Genomic DNA, 14,103 nt, shown 5'->3' on the forward strand with positions numbered 1-14,103 from the left:
GTACAGAATGTTCCATTCATTCACTGCCAATCTGGAATTCATCTGAATCTGCACTCCAGGTAGGCTTTCATTACACCACTTATGAATGTCCAAGTAACACAATGCTGGTTTTCAGCGGTCTGTTCACACTCTAAGCCCTGCTTTTTACTGGGTATCCACACAACTGTGGTCAGCTCTTCATTTTCATGTCCAAACAATCCAGACTTGAGAAATCATTGCAATCTCCAGTACAGAATGTTCCATTCATTCACTGCGAATCTGGAATTCAACTGAATCTCCACTACCTGCAGATTTATCTTACACCACTTGTGAATGTCCAAGTAAAACAATGCTGGTTTTCAGAGGCCTGTTCATGTTCGCAGTCGTGCTGTTCAATTGGCTATCCACTCAACCTGTTTTGCTCCTCATTTTCCTGTGCACACAACCCAGCCTTCAGATATCATTGTAATCTCCACTACAGGATGTTCCATTCATTCACTGGGAATCTGGAATTCATCTGAATCTGCACTCCACGCAGGCTTTCGTTACACCACTGCTGAAAGTCGAAGTAATGCAATACTGGTTTTCAGTGGTCTGTTCACATTCGAAGCCGAGGCTTTTTACAGGCTATCCACTCAACACTGGTCAGCTCTTCATTTTCGTGTCCCCACAATCCAGATTTCAGAAATCATTGCAATCTCCACTACAGAATGTTCCATTCATTCACTGCGAGTCTGGAGTTTATCTGATTCTCCACTCCCGCCTGGTTAACATTACACCACTTGTGAATATCCAAGTAAGCCAATGCTGGTTTTCAGAGGCCTGTTCATACTCGCAGCCGTGCTGTTTAATTGACAATTCACTCCACCCTGTTCAGCTCTTCATTGTCCCACCACACTACCAGCCTTCAGAAATCTTTGTTATCTCCACTACAGAATGTTCCATTCATTCACTGCGAATCTGGAATTCATCTGACTCTCAACTCCACGCAGGTTTTCATTACACCACTGTTGAATGTCCAAGTAACCCAATGCTGGTTTTCAGCGGCCTGTTCATATTCGCAGCCCTGCTGTTTACTTGGCTATCGATTCAAGCCTGGTCAGCTCTTCATTTTCCTGTCCACACAACACAGGCTTCAGAAATCATTGGAATCTCCTCTACAGAATGTTCCATTCATTCACTGCGAATGTGGAATTCAACTGACTCTCCACTCCATGCAGGTTTTCCTTACACCACTGATGAATGTCCAAGTAACCCAATGCTGGTTTTCAGCTGCATGTTCACACTCGCAGCCATGCTATACAATTGGCTTTCCACTAAATCCTGATTAGTTCTTGATTTTCCTTCCACACGACCCAGCCTTCAGAAATCATTGGAATCTCCACTAGAGAATGTTCCATTCATTCACTGCGAATCTGGAATTCCTCTGAACCTCCACTCCCGGCAGGTTTTCGTTACACCACTGTTGAATGTCCAAGTAACCCAATGTTTTAAGTGTTTTCTTCACAAGCGCAGTGGTGCTGTTCAATTGGCTATCCACTCAACCCTGGCCAGCTCTACATTTTCCTGTCCACACCACAGAGACTGGAGAAATCATTGTTATCTCCACTACAGAATGTTCCATTCATTCACAGCGAATCTGGAATTCATCTGAATCTCCACTCCCGGCAGGTTTTCGTGACACCACTGGTAAATATCCAAGTAAGCCAATGCTGGTTTTAAGTGGCCTGCTCATACTCTCAGCCGTGCTGTTCAATTTGCTATCCACTCAACCCTCTTCAGCTCCATTTTCCTGTCCACATAACCCAAACTTCAGAAGCAATTGGTATCTCCTCCACAGAATGTTCCATTCATTGACTGCAAATCTGAAATTCATCTAATTCTCAACTCCCGTCAGGTTTTCGTTACACCACTTGTGAATGTCCAATTAAGCCAAAGCTGGTTTTCAGTGGCCTGTTCTTACTACGAGACGTGCTGTTCATTTGGCTATCCATTCCACCCTGTTCAGCTCTACATTTTCGTGTCCACAAAACCCAGCCTTCAGAAATCATTGGAATCACCACTAGAGAATGTTCCATTCATTCACTGCGAATCTGGAATTCATCTGAATCTCCACTCCCGGCAGGTTTTCATTGCACCACTGCTGAATGTTCAAGTAACGCAATGATGGTTTTCAGCGGTCTATTCACACTCGAACCCGTGCTGTTCACGGTCTAGCGACTCAACACTGGTGAGTTCTTCTTTTTCCAGTTCAGACAATACAAACCTCAGAAACCATTGCAATCTACACTACAGAATGTTTCATTCATTCACGCGAATCTTGAATTCATCTTGTTCTCCACTCCCAGCAGGTTTTCGTTTCACCACTGGTGAATGTCCAAGCAACCCAAGGCTGGTTTCAGCTGCGTGTTAACACTCGCAGCCGTGCTGTTCAATTGGCTATCCAGTGAACGCTGGTTAGCTCTTGATTTTCCTTCCACACACCGAGCCTTCAGAAATCATTCTTATCTCCACTTCAGAATGTTCCATTCGTTCCCTGCGAATCTGGAATTCCTCTGACTCTCCACACCAGGCAGATTTTCCTAACAACACTGGTGAATGACCAGGTAATCCAATGCTGGTTTTCAGCGGCTGTTCACACTCACAGCCTTGCTGTTCAATTGGCAATCCAGTCAAACCTAGTCAGCTCTTCTTCATTTTCCTGTCCACACAACCCAGCGTTCAGAAATCATTGGAATCTCTACTACAGAAATTTCCATTCATTCACTGTGAATCTGGAAATAATCTGAATCTGCATTCCAGGAAGGCTTTCGTTACACCACTGATGAATGTCCAAGTAATGCAATGCTGCTTCTTAGTGGTCTGTTCACACTCGAAACCGTGCTGTTCATTGGCTATCCACTCAATATCGGTCAGCTCTTCAATATCCTGTCCAGACTATCCAGATTTCTAAATGTTGGCAATCACCACTACAGAATGTTCCATTCAATCACGCGAATCTGGAATTCATCAGAGTCTCCACTCCTGGAAGGTTTTCGTGACACCACTGGTAAATGTCCAAGGAAGACAATGCTGGTTTTAAGCCGCCTGCTAACACACTCAGCCGTGCTGTTCAATTTGCTATCCACCCAACCCTATTCAGCTCTACATTTTCCTGTCCTCATAACCCAACCTTCAGAAATAATTGGTATCTCCTCCACAGAATGTTCCGTTCATTCACTGCGAATCTTAAATTCATCTGACTCTCAACTCCCGGCGGGTTATCGTTACACCACTTGTGAATGTCCAAGTAAGCCAATGCTGGTTTTCAGTGGCCTGTTCATACTAAGAGACGTGCTGTTCATTTGGCTATCCACTCCACCCTGTTCAGCTCTACATTTTCGTGTCCACAAAACCCAGCCTTCAGAAATCATTGGAATCACCACTAGAGAATGTTCCATTCATTCACTGCGAATCTGGAATTCATCTGAACCTCCACTCCCGGCAGGTTTTCGTTACGCCACTGGTGAATGTCCAAGTAACTCAATACTGGTTTTCAGAGGCATGTTCAACTCGCAGAAGTGCTGTTCAATGGGCTATCCACTCAATATTGGTCAGCTCTTCATTTTCCTCTCCACACAAACCAGCCTTCAGAAATCATTGGGATCTCCACTACAGACTGTTCCATTCATTTACTGCGATTCTGCAATTCATCTGACTCTCCACTCCAGGCAGGTTTTCATTACAGCACTGGTGAATGACCAAGTAATCCAATGCTGGTTTTCAGCCGCCTTTTCACACTCGCAGTGTGCTGTTCAATTGTCTATCCACTCAAACCTGGTCAGCCTTTCATTTTCTTTTCCACAATATCAGACTTCAGAAATCATTGGAATCGCCAGTACAGAATGTTCCATTCATTCACTGCCAATCTGGAATTCATCTGAATCTGCACTCCAGGTAGGCTTTCATTACACCACTTATGAATGTCCAAGTAACACAATGCTGGTTTTCAGCGGTCTGTTCACACTCTAAGCCCTGCTTTTTACTGGGTATCCACACAACTGTGGTCAGCTCTTCATTTTCATGTCCAAACAATCCAGACTTGAGAAATCATTGCAATCTCCAGTACAGAATGTTCCATTCATTCACTGCGAATCTGGAATTCAACTGAATCTCCACTACCTGCAGATTTATCTTACACCACTTGTGAATGTCCAAGTAAAACAATGCTGGTTTTCAGAGGCCTGTTCATGTTCGCAGTCGTGCTGTTCAATTGGCTATCCACTCAACCTGTTTTGCTCCTCATTTTCCTGTGCACACAACCCAGCCTTCAGAAATCATTGTAATCTCCACTACAGGATGTTCCATTCATTCACTGGGAATCTGGAATTCATCTGAATCTGCACTCCACGCAGGCTTTCGTTACACCACTGCTGAAAGTCGAAGTAATGCAATACTGGTTTTCAGTGGTCTGTTCACATTCGAAGCCGAGGCTTTTTACAGGCTATCCACTCAACACTGGTCAGCTCTTCATTTTCGTGTCCCCACAATCCAGATTTCAGAAATCATTGCAATCTCCACTACAGAATGTTCCATTCATTCACTGCGAGTCTGGAGTTTATCTGATTCTCCACTCCCGCCTGGTTAACATTACACCACTTGTGAATATCCAAGTAAGCCAATGCTGGTTTTCAGAGGCCTGTTCATACTCGCAGCCGTGCTGTTTAATTGACAATTCACTCCACCCTGTTCAGCTCTTCATTGTCCCACCACACTACCAGCCTTCAGAAATCTTTGTTATCTCCACTACAGAATGTTCCATTCATTCACTGCGAATCTGGAATTCATCTGACTCTCAACTCCACGCAGGTTTTCATTACACCACTGTTGAATGTCCAAGTAACCCAATGCTGGTTTTCAGCGGCCTGTTCATATTCGCAGCCCTGCTGTTTACTTGGCTATCGATTCAAGCCTGGTCAGCTCTTCATTTTCCTGTCCACACAACACAGGCTTCAGAAATCATTGGAATCTCCTCTACAGAATGTTCCATTCATTCACTGCGAATGTGGAATTCAACTGACTCTCCACTCCATGCAGGTTTTCCTTACACCACTGATGAATGTCCAAGTAACCCAATGCTGGTTTTCAGCTGCATGTTCACACTCGCAGCCATGCTATACAATTGGCTTTCCACTAAATCCTGATTAGTTCTTGATTTTCCTTCCACACGACCCAGCCTTCAGAAATCGTTGGAATCTCCACTAGAGAATGTTCCATTCATTCACTGCGAATCTGGAATTCCTCTGAACCTCCACTCCCGGCAGGTTTTCGTTACACCACTGTTGAATGTCCAAGTAACCCAATGTTTTAAGTGTTTTCTTCACAAGCGCAGTGGTGCTGTTCAATTGGCTATCCACTCAACCCTGGCCAGCTCTACATTTTCCTGTCCACACCACAGAGACTGGAGAAATCATTGTTATCTCCACTACAGAATGTTCCATTCATTCACAGCGAATCTGGAATTCATCTGAATCTCCACTCCCGGCAGGTTTTCGTGACACCACTGGTAAATATCCAAGTAAGCCAATGCTGGTTTTAAGTGGCCTGCTCATACTCTCAGCCGTGCTGTTCAATTTGCTATCCACTCAACCCTCTTCAGCTCCATTTTCCTGTCCACATAACCCAAACTTCAGAAACAATTGGTATCTCCTCCACAGAATGTTCCATTCATTGACTGCAAATCTGAAATTCATCTAATTCTCAACTCCCGTCAGGTTTTCGTTACACCACTTGTGAATGTCCAATTAAGCCAAAGCTGGTTTTCAGTGGCCTGTTCTTACTACGAGACGTGCTGTTCATTTGGCTATCCATTCCACCCTGTTCAGCTCTACATTTTCGTGTCCACAAAACCCAGCCTTCAGAAATCATTGGAATCTCCACTAGAGAATGTTCCATTCATTCACTGCGAATCTGGAATTCCTCTGAACCTCCACTCCCGGCAGGTTTTCGTTACACCACTGTTGAATGTCCAAGTAACCCAATGTTTTAAGTGTTTTCTTCACAAGCGCAGTGGTGCTGTTCAATTGGCTATCCACTCAACCCTGGCCAGCTCTACATTTTCCTGTCCACACCACAGAGACTGGAGAAATCATTGTTATCTCCACTACAGAATGTTCCATTCATTCACAGCGAATCTGGAATTCATCTGAATCTCCACTCCCGGCAGGTTTTCGTGACACCACTGGTAAATATCCAAGTAAGCCAATGCTGGATTTAAGTGGCCTGCTCATACTCTCAGCCGTGCTGTTCAATTTGCTATCCACTCAACCCTCTTCAGCTCCATTTTCCTGTCCACATAACCCAAACTTCAGAAACAATTGGTATCTCCTCCACAGAATGTTCCATTCATTGACTGCAAATCTGAAATTCATCTAATTCTCAACTCCCGTCAGTTTTTCGTTACACAACTTGTGAATGTCCAATTAAGCCAAAGCTGGTTTTCAGTGGCCTGTTCTTACTACGAGACGTGCTGTTCATTTGGCTATCCATTCCACCCTGTTCAGCTCTACATTTTCGTGTCCACAAAACCCAGCCTTCAGAAATCATTGGAATCACCACTAGAGAATGTTCCATTCATTCACTGCGAATCTGGAATTCATCTGAATCTCCACTCCCGGCAGGTTTTCATTGCACCACTGCTGAATGTTCAAGTAACGCAATGATGGTTTTCAGCGGTCTATTCACACTCGAACCCGTGCTGTTCACGGTCTAGCGACTCAACACTGGTGAGTTCTTCTTTTTCCAGTTCAGACAATACAAACCTCAGAAACCATTGCAATCTACACTACAGAATGTTTCATTCATTCACGCGAATCTTGAATTCATCTTGTTCTCCACTCCCAGCAGGTTTTCGTTTCACCACTGGTGAATGTCCAAGCAACCCAAGGCTGGTTTCAGCTGCGTGTTAACACTCGCAGCCGTGCTGTTCAATTGGCTATCCAGTGAACGCTGGTTAGCTCTTGATTTTCCTTCCACACACCGAGCCTTCAGAAATCATTCTTATCTCCACTTCAGAATGTTCCATTCGTTCCCTGCGAATCTGGAATTCCTCTGACTCTCCACACCAGGCAGATTTTCCTAACAACACTGGTGAATGACCAGGTAATCCAATGCTGGTTTTCAGCGGCTGTTCACACTCACAGCCTTGCTGTTCAATTGGCAATCCAGTCAAACCTAGTCAGCTCTTCTTCATTTTCCTGTCCACACAACCCAGCGTTCAGAAATCATTGGAATCTCTACTACAGAAATTTCCATTCATTCACTGTGAATCTGGAAATAATCTGAATCTGCATTCCAGGAAGGCTTTCGTTACACCACTGATGAATGTCCAAGTAATGCAATGCTGCTTCTTAGTGGTCTGTTCACACTCGAAACCGTGCTGTTCATTGGCTATCCACTCAATATCGGTCAGCTCTTCAATATCCTGTCCAGACTATCCAGATTTCTAAATGTTGGCAATCACCACTACAGAATGTTCCATTCAATCACGCGAATCTGGAATTCATCAGAGTCTCCACTCCTGGAAGGTTTTCGTGACACCACTGGTAAATGTCCAAGGAAGACAATGCTGGTTTTAAGCCGCCTGCTAACACACTCAGCCGTGCTGTTCAATTTGCTATCCACCCAACCCTATTCAGCTCTACATTTTCCTGTCCTCATAACCCAACCTTCAGAAATAATTGGTATCTCCTCCACAGAATGTTCCGTTCATTCACTGCGAATCTTAAATTCATCTGACTCTCAACTCCCGGCGGGTTATCGTTATAACACTTGTGAATGTCCAAGTAAGCCAATGCTGGTTTTCAGTGGCCTGTTCATACTAAGAGACGTGCTGTTCATTTGGCTATCCACTCCACCCTGTTCAGCTCTACATTTTCGTGTCCACAAAACCCAGCCTTCAGAAATCATTGGAATCACCACTAGAGAATGTTCCATTCATTCACTGCGAATCTGGAATTCATCTGAACCTCCACTCCCGGCAGGTTTTCGTTACGCCACTGGTGAATGTCCAAGTAACTCAATACTGGTTTTCAGAGGCATGTTCAACTCGCAGAAGTGCTGTTCAATGGGCTATCCACTCAATATTGGTCAGCTCTTCATTTTCCTCTCCACACAAACCAGCCTTCAGAAATCATTGGGATCTCCACTACAGACTGTTCCATTCATTCACTGCGATTCTGCAATTCATCGGACTCTCCACTCCAGGCAGGTTTTCATTACAGCACTGGTGAATGACCAAGTAATCCAATGCTGGTTTTCAGCTGCCTTTTCACACTCGCAGTGTGCTGTTCAATTGTCTATCCACTCAAACCTGGTCAGCCTTTCATTTTCTTTTCCACAATATCAGACTTCAGAAATCATTGGAATCGCCAGTACAGAATGTTCCATTCATTCACTGCCAATCTGGAATTCATCTGAATCTGCACTCCAGGTAGGCTTTCATTACACCACTTATGAATGTCCAAGTAACACAATGCTGGTTTTCAGCGGTCTGTTCACACTCTAAGCCCTGCTTTTTACTGGGTATCCACACAACTGTGGTCAGCTCTTCATTTTCATGTCCAAACAATCCAGACTTGAGAAATCATTGCAATCTCCAGTACAGAATGTTCCATTCATTCACTGCGAATCTGGAATTCAACTGAATCTCCACTACCTGCAGATTTATCTTACACCACTTGTGAATGTCCAAGTAAAACAATGCTGGTTTTCAGAGGCCTGTTCATGTTCGCAGTCGTGCTGTTCAATTGGCTATCCACTCAACCTGTTTTGCTCCTCATTTTCCTGTGCACACAACCCAGCCTTCAGATATCATTGTAATCTCCACTACAGGATGTTCCATTCATTCACTGGGAATCTGGAATTCATCTGAATCTGCACTCCACGCAGGCTTTCGTTACACCACTGCTGAAAGTCGAAGTAATGCAATACTGGTTTTCAGTGGTCTGTTCACATTCGAAGCCGAGGCTTTTTACAGGCTATCCACTCAACACTGGTCAGCTCTTCATTTTCGTGTCCCCACAATCCAGATTTCAGAAATCATTGCAATCTCCACTACAGAATGTTCCATTCATTCACTGCGAGTCTGGAGTTTATCTGATTCTCCACTCCCGCCTGGTTAACATTACACCACTTGTGAATGTCCAAGTAAGCCAATGCTGGTTTTCAGAGGCCTGTTCATACTCGCAGCCGTGCTGTTTAATTGACAATTCACTCCACCCTGTTCAGCTCTTCATTGTCCCACCACACTACCAGCCTTCAGAAATCTTTGTTATCTCCACTACAGAATGTTCCATTCATTCACTGCGAATCTGGAATTCATCTGACTCTCAACTCCACGCAGGTTTTCATTACACCACTGTTGAATGTCCAAGTAACCCAATGCTGGTTTTCAGTGGCCTGTTCATATTCGCAGCCCTGCTGTTTACTTGGCTATCGATTCAAGCCTGGTCAGCTCTTCATTTTCCTGTCCACACAACACAGGCTTCAGAAATCATTGGAATCTCCTCTACAGAATGTTCCATTCATTCACTGCGAATGTGGAATTCAACTGACTCTCCACTCCATGCAGGTTTTCCTTACACCACTGATGAATGTCCAAGTAACCCAATGCTGGTTTTCAGCTGCATGTTCACACTCGCAGCCATGCTATACAATTGGCTTTCCACTAAATCCTGATTAGTTCTTGATTTTCCTTCCACACGACCCAGCCTTCAGAAATCGTTGGAATCTCCACTAGAGAATGTTCCATTCATTCACTGCGAATCTGGAATTCCTCTGAACCTCCACTCCCGGCAGGTTTTCGTTACACCACTGTTGAATGTTCAAGTAACCCAATGTTTTAAGTGTTTTCTTCACAAGCGCAGTGGTGCTGTTCAATTGGGTATCCACTCAACCCTGGCCAGCTCTACATTTTCCTGTCCACACCACAGAGACTGGAGAAATCATTGTTATCTCCACTACAGAATGTTCCATTCATTCACAGCGAATCTGGAATTCATCTGAATCTCCACTCCCGGCAGGTTTTCGTGACACCACTGGTAAATATCCAAGTAAGCCAATGCTGGTTTTAAGTGGCCTGCTCATACTCTCAGCCGTGCTGTTCAATTTGCTATCCACTCAACCCTCTTCAGCTCCATTTTCCTGTCCACATAACCCAAACTTCAGAAACAATTGGTATCTCCTCCACAGAATGTTCCATTCATTGACTGCAAATCTGAAATTCATCTAATTCTCAACTCCCGTCAGGTTTTCGTTACACCACTTGTGAATGTCCAATTAAGCCAAAGCTGGTTTTCAGTGGCCTGTTCTTACTACGAGACGTGCTGTTCATTTGGCTATCCATTCCACCCTGTTCAGCTCTACATTTTCGTGTCCACAAAACCCAGCCTTCAGAAATCATTGGAATCTCCACTAGAGAATGTTCCATTCATTCACTGCGAATCTGGAATTCCTCTGAACCTCCACTCCCGGCAGGTTTTCGTTACACCACTGTTGAATGTCCAAGTAACCCAATGTTTTAAGTGTTTTCTTCACAAGCGCAGTGGTGCTGTTCAATTGGCTATCCACTCAACCCTGGCCAGCTCTACATTTTCCTGTCCACACCACAGAGACTGGAGAAATCATTGTTATCTCCACTACAGAATGTTCCATTCATTCACAGCGAATCTGGAATTCATCTGAATCTCCACTCCCGGCAGGTTTTCGTGACACCACTGGTAAATATCCAAGTAAGCCAATGCTGGTTTTAAGTGGCCTGCTCATACTCTCAGCCGTGCTGTTCAATTTGCTATCCACTCAACCCTCTTCAGCTCCATTTTCCTGTCCACATAACCCAAACTTCAGAAACAATTGGTATCTCCTCCACAGAATGTTCCATTCATTGACTGCAAACCTGAAATTCATCTAATTCTCAACTCCCGTCAGGTTTTCGTTACACCACTTGTGAATGTCCAATTAAGCCAAAGCTGGTTTTCAGTGGCCTGTTCTTACTACGAGACGTGCTGTTCATTTGGCTATCCATTCCACCCTGTTCAGCTCTACATTTTCGTGTCCACAAACCCAGGCTTCAGAAATCATTGGAATCACCACTAGAGAATGTTCCATTCATTCACTGCGAATCTGGAATTCATCTGAATCTCCACTCCCGGCAGGTTTTCATTGCACCACTGCTGAATGTTCAAGTAACGCAATGATGGTTTTCAGCGGTCTATTCACACTCGAACCCGTGCTGTTCACGGTCTAGCGACTCAACACTGGTGAGTTCTTCTTTTTCCAGTTCAGACAATACAAACCTCAGAAACCATTGCAATCTACACTACAGAATGTTTCATTCATTCACGCGAATCTTGAATTCATCTTGTTCTCCACTCCCAGCAGGTTTTCGTTTCACCACTGGTGAATGTCCAAGCAACCCAAGGCTGGTTTCAGCTGCGTGTTAACACTCGCAGCCGTGCTGTTCAATTGTCTATCCAGTGAACGCTGGTTAGCTCTTGATTTTCCTTCCACACACCGAGCCTTCAGAAATCATTCTTATCTCCACTTCAGAATGTTCCATTCGTTCCCTGCGAATCTGGAATTCCTCTGACTCTCCACACCAGGCAGATTTTCCTAACAACACTGGTGAATGACCAGGTAATCCAATGCTGGTTTTCAGCGGCTGTTCACACTCACAGCCTTGCTGTTCAATTGGCAATCCAGTCAAACCTAGTCAGCTCTTCTTCATTTTCCTGTCCACACAACCCAGCGTTCAGAAATCATTGGAATCTCTACTACAGAAATTTCCATTCATTCACTGTGAATCTGGAAATAATCTGAATCTGCATTCCAGGAAGGCTTTCGTTACACCACTGATGAATGTCCAAGTAATGCAATGCTGCTTCTTAGTGGTCTGTTCACACTCGAAACCGTGCTGTTCATTGGCTATCCACTCAATATCGGTCAGCTCTTCAATATCCTGTCCAGACTATCCAGATTTCTAAATGTTGGCAATCACCACTACAGAATGTTCCATTCAGTCACGCGAATCTGGAATTCATCAGAGTCTCCACTCCTGGAAGGTTTTCGTGACACCACTGGTAAATGTCCAAGGAAGACAATGCTGGTTTTAAGCCGCCTGCTAACACACACAGCCGTGCTGTTCAATTTGCTATCCACCCAACCCTATTCAGCTCTACATTTTCCTGTCCTCATAACCCAACCTTCAGAAATAATTGGTATCTCCTCCACAGAATGTTCCGTTCATTCACTGCGAATCTTAAATTCATCTGACTCTCAACTCCCGGCGGGTTATCGTTACACCACTTGTGAATGTCCAAGTAAGCCAATGCTGGTTTTCAGTGGCCTGTTCATACTAAGAGACGTGCTGTTCATTTGGCTATCCACTCCACCCTGTTCAGCTCTACATTTTCGTGTCCACAAAACCCAGCCTTCAGAAATCATTGGAATCACCACTAGAGAATGTTCCATTCATTCACTGCGAATCTGGAATTCATCTGAACCTCCACTCCTGGCAGGTTTTCGTTACGCCACTGGTGAATGTCCAAGTAACTCAATACTGGTTTTCAGAGGCATGTTCAACTCGCAGAAGTGCTGTTCAATGGGCTATCCACTCAATATTGGTCAGCTCTTCATTTTCCTCTCCACACAAACCAGCCTTCAGAAATCATTGGGATCTCCACTACAGACTGTTCCATTCATTCACTGCGATTCTGCAATTCATCTGACTCTCCGCTCCAGGCAGGTTTTCATTACAGCACTGGTGAATGACCAAGTAATCCAATGCTGGTTTTCAGCCGCCTTTTCACACTCGCAGTGTGCTGTTCAATTGTCTAGCCACTCAAACCTGGTCAGCCTTTCATTTTCTTTTCCACAATATCAGACTTCAGAAATCATTGGAATCGCCAGTACAGAATGTTCCATTCATTCACTGCCAATCTGGAATTCATCTGAATCTGCACTCCAGGTAGGCTTTCATTACACCACTTATGAATGTCCAAGTAACACAATGCTGGTTTTCAGCGGTCTGTTCACACTCTAAGCCCTGCTTTTTACTGGGTATCCACACAACTGTGGTCAGCTCTTCATTTTCATGTCCAAACAATCCAGACTTGAGAAATCATTGCAATCTCCAGTACAGAATGTTCCATTCATTCACTGCGAATCTGGAATTCAACTGAATCTCCACTACCTGCAGATTTATCTTACACCACTTGTGAATGTCCAAGTAAAACAATGCTGGTTTTCAGAGGCCTGTTCATGTTCGCAGTCGTGCTGTTCAATTGGCTATCCACTCAACCTGTTTTGCTCCTCATTTTCCTGTGCACACAACCCAGCCTTCAGAAATCATTGTAATCTCCACTACAGGATGTTCCATTCATTCACTGGGAATCTGGAATTCATCTGAATCTGCACTCCACGCAGGCTTTCGTTACACCACTGCTGAAAGTCGAAGTAATGCAATACTGGTTTTCAGTGGTCTGTTCACATTCGAAGCCGAGGCTTTTTACAGGCTATCCACTCAACACTGGTCAGCTCTTCATTTTCGTGTCCCCACAATCCAGATTTCAGAAATCATTGCAATCTCCACTACAGAATGTTCCATTCATTCACTGCGAGTCTGGAGTTTATCTGATTCTCCACTCCCGCCTGGTTAACATTACACCACTTGTGAATGTCCAAGTAAGCCAATGCTGGTTTTCAGAGGCCTGTTCATACTCGCAGCCGTGCTGTTTAATTGACAATTCACTCCACCCTGTTCAGCTCTTCATTGTCCCACCACACTACCAGCCTTCAGAAATCTTTGTTATCTCCACTACAGAATGTTCCATTCATTCACTGCGAATCTGGAATTCATCTGACTCTCAACTCCACGCAGGTTTTCATTACACCACTGTTGAATGTCCAAGTAACCCAATGCTGGTTTTCAGCGGCCTGTTCATATTCGCAGCCCTGCTGTTTACTTGGCTATCGATTCAAGCCTGGTCAGCTCTTCATTTTCCTGTCCACACAACACAGGCTTCAGAAATCATTGGAATCTCCTCTACAGAATGTTCCATTCATTCACTGCGAATGTGGAATTCAACT

Source organism: Sorex fumeus, unplaced genomic scaffold, assembly GCF_029834395.1.
Source record: "Sorex fumeus unplaced genomic scaffold, SorFum_2.1 ptg000098l, whole genome shotgun sequence".
NCBI classification, from domain to species: Eukaryota; Metazoa; Chordata; class Mammalia; order Eulipotyphla; family Soricidae; genus Sorex; species Sorex fumeus.